Raw genomic sequence first — 18,702 nt, forward strand, 5'->3', positions numbered from 1 at the left:
CACTTTACACATAGAATGTTGGTCTTGGTCTAGAAAAAATGTTACAATTTTTTAAAAATATAGAGTGAGAAAAATTTGAAAATTACAAGTAATAATAATAGCACTAGTTTACTCGTCTCTATGGCTACATTAATCTAGATCATAATCATAGAATTAAATCTGATCGATGATATTTTATATTTTTATTCTATCATGATCTTAGCAGAGAAGATAAATAATTATCATTCTATGAGGTTTTTATCATGTTTGAATTATTTTTTCATTTTTACTGCCATGGCCTTACATATCTAAGTAGATATTTAGCTGCACCAACAAAGCCCCTCCACCTCTCTCGATTCTCCGCGTCCTCCTCGGTTGCTCCAATTCTCTCCATATCGGCCTTCACTTGACTCCACCATTTCCGTCGTGGTCTTCCTCTCGGTCGTCGTCCTTCTGGATTTCTTTTCAACACTTGATTGAGATTTCTGTCCTCTTTTCTTCTCAAAACATGCGCAGCCCATCTGATCCTTCTACACTTGAACTCGCATACTATACATCTGGATCCCTATGAAGGCCTCGAAGTTCTCTGTTGTGTCTCTTCCACAACTCTCCTCCCTCATTTATAGGTCCATAGATTTTCCTAAGGACCTTGTTCTCAAATACAATCAATTTTCTTTCCTCCCTTCTATCTAACTTCCATGTCTCAAAGCCGTAGAGCAATATTGGACTGTTAATGTCTCTATAGATTTTATTTTTCGTAGTATGTGATAACAATTTTGAGGACATAAATTTGTTGCATGCATAGAAACATCTGTTTGCAAGGTTTAGCCTATTCTGTATTTCTGTTACTTCTGTGTTTTGTTCAGAAATTACAACGCTTAAATTCTCAAAAGTGTCTTTTTCAATGTACTGACCGTTCACTTAGAGAGGACCTTGGTCTCTGTGATCTCGATTTCTTGTGAAATATACATATTTCGTTTTTGTACGATATTATTACTTTTAGTCTTACGTATTATTTACTTTCAGTCCAATTCTCCCTGCTTCCTCCATAAACACTAATTGCTAATTGACTTAGATCATCTATTTTTTCTGCGAAAATTACCATGTCATCAGCAAACACTAGTGTGTTGATTCCAGATCCAATTTTTATTCCTACATCCCTATTTGTAATTTTTTGGAGTGCTTCCTCGATGGCTATATTGAAGAGAATTGGCGAGAGCCCATCAACCAGTCGTACTCCTGAATTTATCCTGAAAGACTCAGAGACTTGCCCATTCACTCGTACCGAACATGTAGCTTCTGCTATACTTGACCTGGCCAGGTTTACTAGTTTTTTGGGATTCCAAACTTCTCCATCTTAACCCACAGTTTCTCTCTGTTTATACTATCATAAGCTTTTTGAAAGTCGATAAATAAAGCAAAAAACTCTTTTTTGAATTCCCAGTACTTTAATACAGTTTCTTTGAGAATAAATATTTGATTTGTTGTAGACCTGCCTTTCATTTTAGATAGTACTTTGTAGGGAATGCTGAGGAGAGAAATTCCTCTAAAGTTGCCGCATTCCTCTTTCCCTATTTTTTTTGTGTATGGGAACAACTATTGCCTCCTGCCAGTCATTTGGCATCTTTTCTTTTTCCCATATTATCCTTATTAATTCCCACAGCTTATCTATTATTACATCTCCCATCTTCAGTAACTCTGCTAAAATTTCATCCTTCCCAGGAGCTTTATTGTTTTTAAGAGCGGTGACTGCCGCTTCAACCTCTTCTTTGGATTGTACGTCTACGTCGGGTTGTACATTACAGTAGGTCTCTTCATTATTTCCGTCTAGAGCAATGTCCAAATCTTCCGCATTCAGCAGTTCATAGAAATATTCTCTCCATCTTTCAAGCACTTTCTGGTTTTCAGTTAATAGGCTACAACTCCCTCTTTGTCCTTGACCCCATACGGATTTCGTGTGAATCCCTTCTAAAAAACCTTATTTTTCTATAAAAGTCTCTTGCATTGTTCGTTGAACGATCTTGTTCTGCTTTATCAATTAAAATATTCACAAACATTCGTTTTTTCCTTCTAAATATCTCATTCGTTTCGCTATTTGATTCCATGTACCTGTCTTTATTCTCAGCTGTGTCACTACTCAACCAGATCCTTTTCTTTTGCTTTCGTTTTGTTACTTTCTGTTCGCACTCCTCATCAAACCAGGGTTTCGTTTCCACTCTTCTCTTTTCCCCACATATTTCCTTGGCTGTTTCTGTCACACTTTTCTTGAGGTTGTTCCACTTACTCTCTATGTCATTCTCTTCTATTTGTATATCTTGCAACATTTGGAACCTATTTTGTAGTTTCAGCTCAAATTCTCTCTTCAATTGTTTGTCTTCCAGCTTTCCAACATCTATGTTAGCACTACTTCTAGCACTTCTTCTACTTCTGTTAGCACTATTTTTCATAGTTATGATATTTTTATACAAAGCATAGTAACATTGTAGAATGTAAATAAACTAATTGCACATTTGAAAAAAATTTATTATTATGTGATACCAGGGTCAGTTTCATAAAAATTTACAAGTGGTATGTGAAAACATTTATACATCTAGTGTGTCCGCTTTTTTCCTGTACTACAGGGAACCTTAATCTTTATGAAACAGTCCCCAGATTTAATAACCCTGTATTGATTAGAACCATCCTACCTGTTCAATTGCTTGACTGTTGCCATGCAATAAAATTAACATTGCCTATGGCTATGGAAAGTCTCGTATGTGACTTTTATCACCAGTGAAATTCCTCCTATGTGACAATTTATTTTTTTTTAATTACATTATTCTAATTTTAAAAACAATTGCAATGGACTGAATATTCATAGGATAATAATATGGAACATTAAAGATCATATTATGTACAGAAAAAAATTTTTTTTTTATAATTTTTCAATGAAATACAAGCAATTTGAAGTTGCTTTTTGCTCTCCTGAAAAAAAAATGAAATTCAACACATACGAGGTTTCCTAAAACCAGCGACGATATTAAGCATGTGTACAGAGTTATGAGACTACCCAGGGGAAGACTGCCTAGAAAGTTAGCAGAAAAGGTATTAAGAAGGAAGAGTTTTTGGTGTAGAGAGAGTGGATGAGATGGGACGAGGAATTCGACTGTAACCTTGTGAGGTGTTTGATAGGACTGAATGGAGAAATGATTCCATGTCCATGTACGAAGGAATGAAGGAGAAAATGAGAGTTGAATGGGTAAGGAGAGCTAATGAAGCAGAATTTCATCCACTGTATAAACAGTTTGAACAGGGGAGTGATGTTAGATCTTATTTAAACTCGGGAAAAGATAAGTTTGTTTCTTTTTTAAAGCCAGAGGTTCACTCTTCTATCTCAACTTTGCCCATGGAAGAGAGGAGAGACAGTGGTTGCATTCCTTATGCAATTTGGCCGAGAAAGAGGACATGCTTCACTTTATGGAGGTTTGTCCGATATTTGCGGGTGTCTGAAGAGCATGGCTTGGGAGGTGTAGACTCTCTGAGGTTGAGGTGGTAGAATGGCTGAACGGGAAGGGATGGGATGATTTGACGGCATTTCTGATGGCGGCTTTGAATTTAGGAAATGATATGATACGGGAATTCAATTATTAGGATATGACCGACTCCTGGCAGACAAATTCAAAGGTTATGCCAGTCACCAACCTAATAATATCTGATATTATTATTATTATTAGTCGTAGAGCTCCCGAAGTGGAAGACGCTGAGTAAAATCATGATCATCGATTTTTATTAGACTTGGCGGTTTTCTTGTTTGCCCACCAGCTTCTCATTCTCTGAGAAAATGCAGCTTTTCTTTCTTCACTCCATCTTGTGCCAACTCTTGGTGCTTTTATCTCTGGAATAATTTCCCATTTGTTCACTTTTGTTTTGAAATTATTAGTAGTGTAGATTTGAGAGTTCTGCACAAGACCAATAGGAGACGAGGGGCGTGGCCTAAAACCCCGCCCCCTCCACCCCCCCAGCCCTAGTGGCGGCCATTTTGGCCACGCCCCTAACCAATAGGAAGCGAGGGGGTGTGTCCAAAATGGCGGATTTCCCCCCACCACCCACCAGCCCTAGTGTCGGCCATTTTGCCCCCCACCAAAGCCCCTCCCCCAACCAATAGGGAGCGAGGAGGTGTGTCCAAAATGGCGGATTTCCCCCACCATCTGCAAAATGGAGGCCTCCCACCAATAGGAAGGCACCCCCACCAATTGCCCCCACCCCCACCAATAGGAAGGCTTGTTCCCCTTCTTTGTTGACCAGCAGGTGCACACGCCCCACCAATAGGAAGGCGGCCATTTTGTTCCCCTTCCTTGTTGACCAGCAGGTGCACCTGTCATGCCCACCACCAATAGGAAGGCTTGTTCCCCTTCTTTGTTGACCAGCAGGTGCACACACCCCACCAATAGGAAGGCTTGTTCCCCTGACAGGTGCACCAATAGGATGACCATGTTGTCCCCCTTCTTTGTTGAGCAGCAGCAGCAGGTGCACAACCTGCTTGGGCCAGCAGCAGCAGCAGGCTTGCCAACCAGATATCTCAGATCTTTAAAATCTTTAAAATCTCAGATTTCTCAGATATCTCAGATTTCAACTGGGCAAAACTCACAACTACTACTAGCTTGCTTTCTTTTCTTTTATTTAAATCACTACTACTACTAGTCATCTACTTCCCAGTCATATTTCTTTCTTTTTGTATCATTTGCTGCTGCTGGTCTCCTTCCACTGAACATTCTTTTCAGAAACAACTCTTGTACCTGATCAGAATCCAAATTATGCTGTCTAACTTCACTCATGTCAAAGATGAACCTCTTTTTGACATATTGTGCAATCAAATAGTATGAAAAGTTGAACAACTGTTCATGTAAATAATTCTGAAAATCGTCACCCTTCATAATCATCTGCATAATGTCAACTTTTAATTTGTCACCTAGTGCTAAATGTTTACCATCAAGTTGCTTATGCATGTCTACAAACATGTCATTAATTGCAGTTTGTATTTCGAGTACCTTCTGATTAAACTCTTGCTTCTTAATATAGTTATTTTCAGTTTGTGTGAGTAAACTCTCTTTTAAATCTGTCAATTTCCCATCTAGCAAGTCTGTATCAACATGTTTCAAACTATTGTTCTTACTTTGTTGTTCACAAAATGATTTCAATTCATCTGATTTTTGATCAAACAACGACTTAGTAACATACTTTACCTCAATTTCATCACTAATTGATTTTGATAGGGTTTTCAATTGTAAATCAAAATTCTGTTTTTGCTGTGCTATTTCCTTCAATATATCAGACATTGTATGTAATTTACTTTCAAACACTTTCTTTGTAATTAAATCAGCCTGTAGTATTTGGAATATATTAGTTGATATTGCAAGTAATTTGCTGTCTAGATATTTTCTATTTACTAATGATGATGAATCAGACTGCAGTTTATTGAATATATTTGTTGAAATTTCCTGCAATTTACTGTCCAAGTATTGTCTGTTAACCAACAATGGATCTGACTGTAATTTAGTAAATAAATTTGATGATATTTCAAGTAGTTTACTGTCTAAATATTCTCTACTTGCTGCCACTAACGATGTTGATTCACAACCACTGTTTACTGCTGCTGCTGCTGCTGTATGATTACTATTAAACACGTGATGTGTTCGACCAAAGCGATCTATTGTACTACTACTCACAGTACTACTTGCCATCTCTGTCAAGTGTTAAACACATACTAACTGCTACCACCACCACCACCACCACCTAATATAATACCACTTTCTTTGAGTTCTTCAATAATTGAAGCCATTTCAACAGTATGTGATCTATTTCCTGCCTGTTGTGATGAAATTAGAATATTTAATCTGTCAATCAGTTCATTTGGATCATCCCAATAGACATATTGTCGACTAGTAGATTCATTTCTTATAAAACCCATACCACTAACAGCAGCAGCAGCATCACCAGCAATGTTCTTCCTCAATCTTTTCTTTGTTTTCCTACTTGCTGATGGGAATAAAGATTGAATAATTTGTGATTTGTAGCCTTTATTTCTTTTAACATATCCACGACGATCTAAATGAGCAGATGTTAGCTGCAGTATATTTCGATATTTTATCAAATCACGTTCGGTGTACATTTTCATGTCAGGCTGTTTTTTAAAGAGAAGTTCACACAAACCAACTGTTAAACGATATCTATTATTATTGTCGATAATTAAATTAGCATTGTCAATAATAATTTCCTTTGTACCCATAAAGTATTCATTATCGTTACTGTCATAACATATACCATAAGATATACAATTATTTAGTTTTTCCTTATGAAATTCGCGTATATACTCATCAACGAAATCATTTTGTATTGTTGTCTTATTCAAGATATCACCCACATTAGATCTATTCAATCCTTCCCCCTCATCCTCCATTTTACCTTTTTCCTCCTCCTCCTCCTCCTCCTCTGATTCTTCTTTAAGTCTGCTTCTAGTGTCAGCCATCTGCTGCTGCTGCTGCTGATGTTGTTGTACAAGTGTATCTTTCAATTCTTTTAGTGGATTAACAATTGGTTCTAATGATTTTTGTCTAATTGTATCATTTTCCTTAATCATACTAGTTTACGATTTATGCTTATGAATAATTGATTCACGCAAACCTTTTATCCTGTCAATCACTTTACTAGACTGACGATGATATTGTCGCCGTGCATGTTCTTGTTCTCGTCGTCGTCTATTTTGTTTGTATTTTTTTCTCTTTGATTTAAATTTACGCATATTGCTAGTAGAGTATAGCTCTTTCATCTACACTGTCTCAACAACAAATGATGAGAATTGACACATGTTAGTTGGTACTGCTGCTGCTATACAAGCTTGGATCAATATACTTACCAAGACAATTACGATATTTACCAGCATCAGTTTTACACTCAGTAAAAATTGAAATAAAACTATGATTTCTGCTTTGCCATACATCTGAACATAGTTTTCTAAATGCAACGAATGTCATATCAGATCCAACAAAATCTCTAAACACTAATTTTAAATTATGCATATCCATTTTAAATATAATAAGCATATTTGCATTGTCTCTAATATGATGTTTTGAAATTGCACCATAGCTTTGAATCAAATACACATAATCTATGTTTTTGTGTCTGCCCATTGTGAAAAAGTTACGTATTTGCGGCACACGTGTAACATTCAAATCGTCAAATATCAACAGTGAATGATTGTCAACATCATTCGGCTGTGGTATACTTTCAATGTTGTCAGATTTATAATATTTCACACACTTGAGTTTTGAAAAAACAATATCCAATAACTTATACTTTTCCTGATACAATGACTTACTGAACAAGTATAAGTTTTTGAATTTTAATCCATTCTTATCAAATATCAAATTCAGCAGTACATTTGTCTTTCCACAATTTGATGCACCGCAAATTAGAATTCTAGCTGAACTTGGTAAAAATTCACCATGCTTTTTTCTATCTAGACAAGCTTTGTCTGCTTGTTTTGAATCTACAATAAGATTATCAAGGTTAACTATTGCAATTGCCACTTCTTCTGGCGGTATTGCCGCCGCTGCCGACATAATAACTAGGTACTATTTTTATCAACTCTTGCTGCTGCTGCGCGCTTGCTGCTTACACATGCACATCTGCACAACAACTATACTGGATAGGTTACTGCTGCTACGTACTACAAATGGTTTGTGGATGAAGAAAACATATAGACACAATGATCAGATGTACACACATACAGCTTTTATTAACACAAGATAATATCTGTCGCGCACCAGCTAATAATTATTTCATCTTCTACTTGCAAAAGAATACAAAAAAATATTGACAGTGTTTCAGCTAATAATTATTATTACAACAAATTTAATCTTCTACTTGCAAAAGAATACAAAAAATATTGACGGTGTTTCAGCTAATAATAATTATTACAACAAATTTAATCTTCTACTTGCAAAAGAATACAAATTTTGACAGTATTTCAGCTAATAATTATTACAACGAATCATATCTGAAACAATATTATTGATGATAACTGCTAGTGTTTGCACATAGTTTCTGTACAGTTGGAGTAATAATATCTGTCTTATCTACCCAGCTTGGCTTATCAAAACCTAACCATTTAACAAGACATTTATTCTTAGATTTTCGTATTATTTGTTCAACCAAATATGTATTTTGTTCAGACGGTGATAATTTCGTTTTCATCAATTGTTCACTATAGAATCGTCCTTGTATGATTGTTAAGATCGCGTATTACATAGGTTGGCGGTTGTGTAGGATAAACAGCATGTATTATGAACAGTTCTGGCGACCAATTTGATCTAAAACTTCTATCAAAAACCTGACGAAACTTACTTATTCGCACTACGTCACCTAATGCAAACTTTGCACAATAAACTAAACGTGATTGCTTTTTATTCTTCTTCGATTGTAACATGATCAACTGTTTTTCATGTCATCGTGTAACACTGGCCGGTGTCATGCCAATTGAGGAATGAATAGTGTTATTATATTGATTTACAATGTCTGGCAAAATATTCAACTATTTTTGTGTGCCACTAGCAGTTAGTTGTTTATACAAATTTGTTTTCAATGTTCTATTCAATCTTTCTACAAAAGCTGCCTTAATTTCAGAAAATACACTGAAATGATTAATGTGTAATCTATCGAATAGTTGTTTAACATCTTTATTGTAAAATTCATGACCTAAATCGCTTCGCACATTTTTTATACCTTTATTTAACTGTAATATCCGCGCTAATTTTTGTACAACTTCTTTTCCTGTTTTAGTTTTTAATGGTTCAGCAAAAGCATAATGTGAAAAACAATTAATAGCAATTAACACATAACGATAACCATTGTTTGCTTTAGCAAATTCTGGCATCTCTATTAAATCAATTTGAATGAGGTATTTTATTCCTTTTAGTATATAATTACGTCTGTTAAATTTCCTTCTTGCTGGTCGATGTAATTCTTGTGCAATTTTCTGTTGCAAATCCGTCATCATAAATTGGTTTCGTTTCTTCTTCTTCTACTACTGCACGTCGTGTGCATGCGTGCGTTTTGCTAGAGTTCAGCTCACCTGGCAACAGCAAACCTTCTTCTTCTTCTTCTTCACACAACACTGACCACTTGTGATAACCACTTTCTCTACACACAACAGCAGCTGCTGCTGCTGATTGTTCACCCATACTCTCTCTCTCTCTCACTGCTTTAACTCTAGCCGCTGCCTCCATCTTCTTCTTCTTCTTCTCTTCTTCTCTCTTCTATTGAATAATGACCCCACGCTTTTGTTTCTATTCCATTTGATTCAATATATCTCTTTGTATCAAATGGTGATAATGCAATTTTTGCACATCTTATCCGATAAATATCATGGGAATAACTACGTAATTGTGAAAAGCATTCGCATTGTATTGATCTATCTGTCAGACATTTCATATACATATCAAACCTCAGTTTATTATCTATAACCGTTCTTGCTACACCCTTAGCTGTATGTTTACTCATTATTTTAGTAGAACTACTTGCTAATTCCTTACTACTTGCTAAATCCTTACTACAACAATTACTACTACTACTACTACTACTACTACTATTTATGCTGCTTAAAATATATTCAAAACTGTAAAGTTTCGCCCGTAAACCCGAAAAAGCAGTTATTTGAAAATTAGAAAGTTCATCTTTAAATGTACCAGGTACACCACGATTTAATTGGCTATAACAACAATGAGTGGTGGGGTGAGCACTTGTATCAAAATGTTGGAGATTTTGTTTGATAACTGCATAGATATCGTCTGATTTGATATGATATGGCAACGAGTCTGTATCGCTCATGCATAGTTTCACACAGCTTGGATCAAACATTTTCAAGAAAATGTTGTAGTGGAAATTGAACATTGTAAATTTACTCAAATCAAGAATAGAAAAACCAGCATAAATTGGATGATCTAATTTTATTTCTGTTTTACACATTTGTACACCAACAATGTCTTTGTCAAACACAATCCATCGTTTACAACTTGGTTTTGCAATCAATCTTTCCAATGATTTCTGACTAGTAATTAGCTTAAAATTTATTCGTTTCCTAGAACTTTCAAGCATCTTGCCGTACAGTGAATTACTCAAAAATTTAAAGAGCTGACGTTTAAATGAATTTTTAGCCTCCTTCCTAAGTTGTGCATTCAAATCAATAAACGGTCTAAGCCAGTATGACTGTTGAAAAGCGATTACTCTATGTACAGCAGTCAATTTCATGCCTAAGCTTAAATAAAGTTTCAAATTTCTATAGTGAAGAACATAACGATTACGATTATGAAGGGTTGCTAACAATCTTGTTGATGCGCTAGCGCGCGCGTCCGTCACTTGTGAGGATGACGGCGCTTCTCTGTGCACAACATTGTCTTCTGTTTGATATGATGAGAGCAGGCTGTGTGGCGGCTGATCTTTTAACGGTGCAAGTGGAAAGTCATTATGTAAATCATGTAAATTGACAGGATACAACAGGTCTGCTTCGATTATATAGCCAATGTCTGCTTCATCATCAATAGTTGTAAAATTGCCTAAAACTGTAATTTCATCTTGTGATAAAAATCTAAAATTTGATTGTGGTAGTTTGTATGCAATCATTGAATGAGCATATAAGCTTGTACAATCAAGATACAACAAAAAACTAGATTCAATAGCTGGATTATAATTACAACCCATAAATTTATTGTTAGTGACTGCGTGACGGTGGGGAATGACTGACAAGCCGCCGCGTAAACCAGTTTCTATGAGCAGGTTCATATCAGCATTGCTGATTAATTCCAAGTGTACTTTTGACAAAAATAACATTGCATTCAACGAAAAATGCGGTAATGAAACAAAGTGGGAAACGTCAAGCTTGTAAATAAAAAAAAATACATTCCTAAAATTTTGAAAAATATCTGCCAGCAATAAACAATCGGTAAGAAGGTACAGATCATGGTAATCGCCTATCATTTCAATGTCAAAATCGTGCCATACTTTTTGTGCATGGTTGTAATCGCTTACTTGTAATGCTGTATTATTAAGACTACTGTAAAATGCTTCAATCGGCGGTAGTTGCTGTTCATCAAATTTGTCTGCATCTGTTATATATTCATAGGGGTAGACACCCTTGCGTAATAATAATTGTTGTTGGTTTTTTCCATTGAATATGCTACACATTACTTTGAAATTTGTTTCACTGTTTTCTTTATCACTTGCAAGATTGGCAACAAGTGTCTGTAGACTTGAGCACAAAAATCGATAGCTATCAAGAAATCTTACCCGATCTACTGTAATTGTGAGGAATTTTTCCGATGAGTTTGCAATACAATGAATTTTTTCCTTTCGTCCTGCTAAAGCCTTTACAATGAAATGACTGTCATATCCGCGAAAATTATGAAAAAAACAGTTTAAGAATGACGGTGCTTTTGCATTTAAATTACAAGACTTGTGCGTTGCACCGAGATACAAGCCAGTCGTATGCGAATGATGTCTGCATCGAATATCGTTGACTTTAAATTCATCGTTGCACAAAAAACAGTTTCTACTATTGTTAAAATCTAATAATTGTTGTTCATTCAGTTCAATCATTGGCACTTCACGTTGCATATCAAAAGAACAGTTTCGACCTATGGCTATGATTTCATCTAGAAATTTTTCAACAATTTTCTCACCAACACTTGTAGCTCTATAGACGTGTGGACCGTAAAATATTTCACCTAATTCATCTAAAATAATAAATGAGTAACTGCAAGCAATGTGTTTTTGTGTTTTCCTTGTAAAGCTATTTCTTATATCAGTTCCAAGCAAATCATCATCATGCACATCATCCACATCATCATCATCATTATTTGTTGGTACAATAAAACTTTCAAAATCAGCAAATGCAATGTATTTATTTTTCAAAGTGTACGAATAATTGCTAAACTTCAAAATTTCACCCTGTTTAGGCAGTATTGTTTTTTGTATAGCAAATGTTGAGCACAAATCCATGTGCTTGTCTAAGTTTGCTTTTCCGTCACAATTTGCTTGTCTATTAGTTGTGAATTTATTGAAACAAAATGGGCAAATAAACACTTGTCCGTTATGTGATGACAAGTGGTGGCTCAGTAGTCATGACAAACCATTATACCCTTGATGTGTGTTTATCAGAACATAGTGCCATTTTTTCGGTGTTGTATCATTTGACAAGAGTAAAAGATTTATTTTGTGTTTGCGTTGTCTATAAATTGAACAACGGTATGGGAAAAACTTATTGTTACTTGAATCATAGGCAATCACTGTGATTGATATGTTCACATTTTGTAATTCAAATTTTTTAATGTCATGCACTGTGCTAGGAAACTTTATACCAGTCAAATTTAGTGTGTTTTCAAATTGTTTAAGATAATCAACAGTCATACTGCTACGTCTAAAATGAAAATAGCTAAGTACGCTCCATAGAAAACATTTGCTATCGTTTCTGTTCTGTACATTTATAATGGCTTTTTTTGCTTTTATAAAATCAGGTGTTTCAATATATGTGCTATTTCCGCCAGTTAAAGGATTATAACGAATAATATTTAAATCAAGGGAAATAATTCTAACAACATTCCATCCACTACTGTATCTTATAAATTTGTCAAGTGTCGATTCTATTTTATCTACACCTCTAATAAACTGATCTTGCAACTCATCTAAATGTTCATCAACATTTACTAACACAGATGTAAAACTATAAAATGATGCATTTGTTCTAGTTTCAATAACTTCCTGTTGATTGTTATCAACATTTACTTTTTTCAATAAAACAGTTGTTACAAAATACCATTTAATATTTCCGTCAAAATGTTCACTTTCTTCAACAATTAGTTCAATTAGTTTAGGTTTCAAAATTTGCAGTAATGTTTGAACAACATCGATAAATATTTTTCTAAATAAAAGACAATATCGTATTGCGCTCGAATTTATGCTGGTTATTATTTTAATTGTATAATCCATATTAATTACTTGAAATAGCAGAAGTAGTAGTAATAATAATAAATTCCTCACCGCTTGAAAGTTGTTGATTGTGGATCGTTGTTTTCTTTATCACTGTTTTCGTTGGCTTCGTCCTTTGCTGCCGAAGACGTGTTGTTGCATAAAATTGCAGGTGCATCCAGTCCCTGCTCACTAGACCAACTACTGGTCAATGGTTTCTGCAACTGCAGCCCCTCCTCAGCTGATGTGAAGATTCGTCGTCCTCTTCCGACACCGTGATTTTGATACCAACGCCTCTGGTCTTATCGTATCGGTTTTGGTGTTGGGCAAAAAAGTTTTGATGGCGGTGAAGTGCAGTCATCTGTCTCGTCGCCTTCATAGTCCATTATCTCCTCTGCCACCACCACCTCCTCCTCCTCCCATCTGGAAACAACAAACAAATAGAATTAAATGTGTGTATGTTTGTGTGTGTGTGTGTGTGTGTGTGTGTGTGTGTGTGTGTGTGTGTGTGTGTGTGTGTGTGTGTGTGTGTGTAAATGTATACATTTGCAATTATTGTACTGAATGAACAGATAAAATTTACTTGCACAAATATTTACAGTTTAGAGCAAGACAATCTTCACAATAGAACTTTAAGCATGTCAATGTAATTGCTTTATCACCAAGTTTGTTAAAACAATCAATAATTAGATAAAATATTTTTTACTTACGTGAAGGTTGATGCAGCAGCTGCTGTTTCTGACGATTGCAGTGAATCCATTAGCACACACACACACACACACACACACAATGATTTACGCAACAAACTTAATCGAAACACAACAAACGAATGCAAGCAAAATGCATGGAAGACAACGCTTTTATATTGCCACTACTCACACACAACATATTGATTGCAATTATAATATGCACAATAACTTTCTCACAGCTGTTACTTTGACAGATGTTGATTCTGTTACAGTTCTTTGCAACGAATTTGCAAGGTGCAAACAACTTAGCCGTTTTTTCCTCAAGCTGATAAAGCATCTGTACTAAAATTTTGCATACAACATACAAACTAATCTCTACTGTTATATAAATACACTGCTGTTAACATTCTTCTTCTTCTTCTTCTTCTTCTTCTTCTTCTTCTTCTTCTTCTTCTTCTTCTTCTTCTTCTTCTTCTTCTTCTTCTTTACTCATTGTTCTTTTTTTTACAAATTCACAATTTGGCGATGATTGTATATGTAGATCAAACAATTGGTATTGATTGATCGATATGTCTGCCCACATACGACATGCACTGCAAATAAGACCAAATCCATTCGAATTTGAAAAATCAATTCCATAGTAAAAACCGTCAGTTGCAAGCTGTTTGAAATTTTTCGGCAAACAGTCTATTTTCATAAATGAATTTTCACGTTCGTATTGCATATCATAATCTGGTTTTTTCTGGAAAGTTGTTGTTCTAATATTGCCGACAAGAACATTATTTATGAAACCACATTTGGGTGACCATTTCTTGTGCTCAGAAATAGCATAATCAGTGACTTCCCAATTTTCCAAAACTACATTGCAAAAAACACATTTTGTTCTATCGTGCACTTTTAAAAAATATAAACCTGCTTCTGCTAGATGATTGGGTTTAGGATACTGGTGTGGCCAAATCGTTTTATTACCATCAAAAAATGAGTCAAGCCTATCTATTTCTTTAAAGTAATTTACCGCTTTTTTCTCAACTGTATCATCATCATCATCCATACAATGAATACAACGCTTTCTTGCTTGCAGCAACATTTGTGTTAGTCAGCAACTGAAAAAGAAAAATAATATTATTATTATGTGGATGCACTGAGGATGGCAATGCTGGAGTTGCACTCAATTACTTTGCCTGACCACTGTAGTTAAATTGTTACAGCTGTAACAATTTAACTACACTTTAAAATATTTTAAAATTTTTAAAAATTTTGTAAATTTTTGTATTTATATATGTTGTTGTTATCTTACCTTGTGTGCGTGTCTGCCAACTTTGTGTGCGTAACAACAACAACTGATGTGCAATCATTGTTGTACTTGTCTATTTATAGTCAAAGTCACGCTCAGTGAATACACGCAAACTTAGTTTGTCAGTAGCAGCAGCAGCAGCAGCAATGAAGAAAGGTTATGAATTAATTATTGTTATAATATACACAATTAGTATGATATTACTTTTTACACTGTGTATTAGTAGTAGTAGTAACCAAACAGTAAAAGACAGAAGCAGCAGCAGTGCTGTCAATTTAACCGCTTATAGAGCACATATATTATCTTATATAAGACTATGTGTTCAATCTAAAATGAATTATAAAACAAAGAAATTATTTGATGATGGACTAGACAAGTGGTATGCTTATATGAATGATCAACGAAAGGTAATATGTGATTTTTTCAACAATTATACATCATTGAACAGTTGTATTAACATAAACCCAGCGTCAGGTGATAGTATATCAAATTTTCTGCTAATAACAACATTTCAACTTTGTAATATATTTGAGGTGGGTGACGGTTAACTGAATTTCCTATTTAGTATTAATTCAACATTGCTATTGAAAGGATGGTAGCAAGAAAATCAATGCATCGTCGAGCACGTGGTGCTGGTATTTTATCAAAACTTAGTGGATTCGCCTCAACCGCCCTTAATAAAATTGTCTACAACTTACCAATTGAATTGCATATTCCACCAAACTATCGCTTTTGTGGCCCGGGCACAAAGTTAGATAAAAGATTAAAGAGGGGGGATAAAGGAATTAATTCATTAGATGAAGCATGTAAAGTGCATGATATAGCGTACGCACAGCACAGTGATAACAAGACATGAGCAGTGGCTGATCGTCATTTGGCTGACACTGCATGGGCTGTTTTCAAAAATCCAAACACTGGTTTATCTGAAAAGGCAGCTGCATATCTAGTTACAAATTTGATTAAAGCAAAAGCTGCATTTGGTGGTGGCGGCGGCCGCAAAGGAAAATGGAAAACATTAGGTTGGAAAAATAATTTATCAGAGCAAAGAAGTGCACAACAAAAAGCGATCAAACAATTAAGTAAACACATAGCTGGTCAAGGTTTTTATTTAAGACCATATACACCACTTTTGAGTGGTGGTGGTAGAATCATCCCAAGTCCAAGCAGACAAAAGATTGAGAGGAGGAGGAGGAGAAAAACTGCAACAAAGAAGAAGAAAACATGAAGATAAAAGGACCGCTGTTAAATTATGATCTACAAGATTGGGCTGATATTTTAGATATTAAATTACGTGGAATTTATATGATTGATACACTGCCAAAAAGAATTAATTTCAGTGAAAAAGCAATTATATTATTATTTATTATTTTTATTGCATCCCAAACATCTGAATAATCAGACTGGGGATAAGTCAAAGGGAAGAAACTTGGACTCGATTATGAACAGTGGAACACATTGGGTGGCTTATAAAAAACATGCACATAGAGTTTATTATTTTGATCCAATTGGTAATTTACAGCCACCTGTTCAATTAATAGACTATTTCAAACAACAGCCAAATGTGGAAATTTATTTCAATTATGATCAATTACAAAAACTAAATAGTAATGTATGCGGTCATTTTTGTCTTTTATTTCTTGCAGATGTGTTTAGTCAGTTGTAGAAGGTGGTAACACACACACACAATGGTTGTAATAACATTATCAAACAGTAGTAGCTGTTTAATAGAAGTACTACCCAATGTATTAGAGCTTGATACACGCTATGAATATGAAATTGGTTTGATTAATTCATGGACATACAATAGTGTACCGAATATAATCAAAAATGTCAACTCATCTTTTAAGTATGGTGATAAATTGGTTGATTTGGATACAGGTTCCTATGAAATTGATCGTATAATAAGTGAAATAAAGAGAAAATTAAATGTTGATAGTACAAATCTCATTATACAGGGGAATAATACGACAATGCTATGTGAATTAATAGCGGATAAAGATGTTGATTTAACAATGAGCACTTCACTAGCTGATATACTTGGTTTTGATAGAGAAATTCTAGTAGCAAATAAATGGCATTATTCTAAACGATTAGTGTGCATCACAAATATAACATCGTTCCAGATTAGTTGTAATCTAGCATGCGGTAGTTATCGAAATGGAGAAGAGGTTCATACAATTTTTGAATTTCTTCCAAAGGTTGCACCTGGTTTTCTAATAAATGAATCACCAAATCCAATTATTTATTTTCCATTGAACACACATAGAATTCAATCTATTGTAATTCAGATAGTTGATCAGAATGGTAAACTAGTTGATTTCCGCGGCGATAGTATAACAATAAGAGTTCACATTAGACGGAAGGAGTGAGAGAGAGAGAGAGGAAAGATGAATGCAAGGTGTGTTAGAACGATGTGCATTAGTTGTGTGTGAACAACGCAAGCGAGAGAATGGGTTTCGTTATTTATAACCTAGCGCCAGGTGCAAGTAGGTCTGCTAGTCGTCAGCCGGCGCTTAGTACTTATCAGACTGTGAAACTGATAACACATAATCGAGCAAGGTTTTTAGAAAAGCTTGGTTTTAAAGTAAATTGGAAATATGTCATTAACACACGCAGCCGCAATTAGCGACATACTAAATGTTGAACAAGATATACACTATTATTCAGATATAACAAAATTTGATTATCACACACATGCTCCATATGGTAATTTGAAATTTCATAATAATGACGAAATTCACATTTCAAAATCATCACACGATCTTATTTCTTTAGTTGCAAAATCTTTTCTTATTGTTGAAGGAAACATTACATGTAAAAAGCCGGGTAAAGAAAAAGAAGACCCGCCCGTTGATGCACAATATACGCTCAACTCAAATGCAGTAGCACATATGTTTGATGAGATATGATTTGAATTGGCAGGTACAGTTGTTGTGAAGAGTCATCTAGTGGGTATTACTTCATCTATGAAAGCATATTTAGTGAAAAAACAAATCGATAAAAATACATATGAGCTAGCAGGATTCAATAAGGAAGGATTAACACTTAGTAATAATAGCTTTGCATTTTGTGTGCCATTAAAATTACTTCTACCATTTTTTGAGGATTTTCAACACGTGATTTTGAATATGAGACAAGAGCTTGTACTATTGAGATCGGCAACAGATGTTAATTGTATTAAATCCTCTAATGCTACAACAATGTCATTGGAAATAACAAAACTGCTTTGGAAAGTACCTTATATACATGTAGATGATCATTTAATATTGAAATTTCTAAAAATTGTCGATCAGGATAGGCCGTTGAAAATTGCATTCAGAAAATGGGATATTCATGAATACCTGCAATTACCCAGTTCAACTTCAACTGTTTGGACGATAAAGACGGCATCAAAGGCTGACACACCACGATTTGTAATATTAGCATTTCAGACCAACAGGAAAAATGTAATGTCAAAGTCAATGTCCAATTTTGATTTGTGCAAATCGCATGATGTTAAACTTTTCTTAAATAGTGAATATTTACCGTATGATCGACTAAATGGAAACAAACAACTTCTATACAAAATGTTTTTGGATTTTGCACCCAGCTATTTTAATTTAGGAATTCATACCGAGCATGGTACAGATGTAGATTATAAAACTTTTACTGATAACTGTGCAATAGTTGTACTCGATTGTTCACATCAAGCTGATCATTTAACATCGTCAACAGAGATTCGATTGGAAATGGAGTTTGCAGAAA

The sequence above is a fragment of the Nilaparvata lugens genome, chromosome X (assembly GCF_014356525.2).
Source record: "Nilaparvata lugens isolate BPH chromosome X, ASM1435652v1, whole genome shotgun sequence".
NCBI lineage: Eukaryota > Metazoa > Arthropoda > Insecta > Hemiptera > Delphacidae > Nilaparvata > Nilaparvata lugens.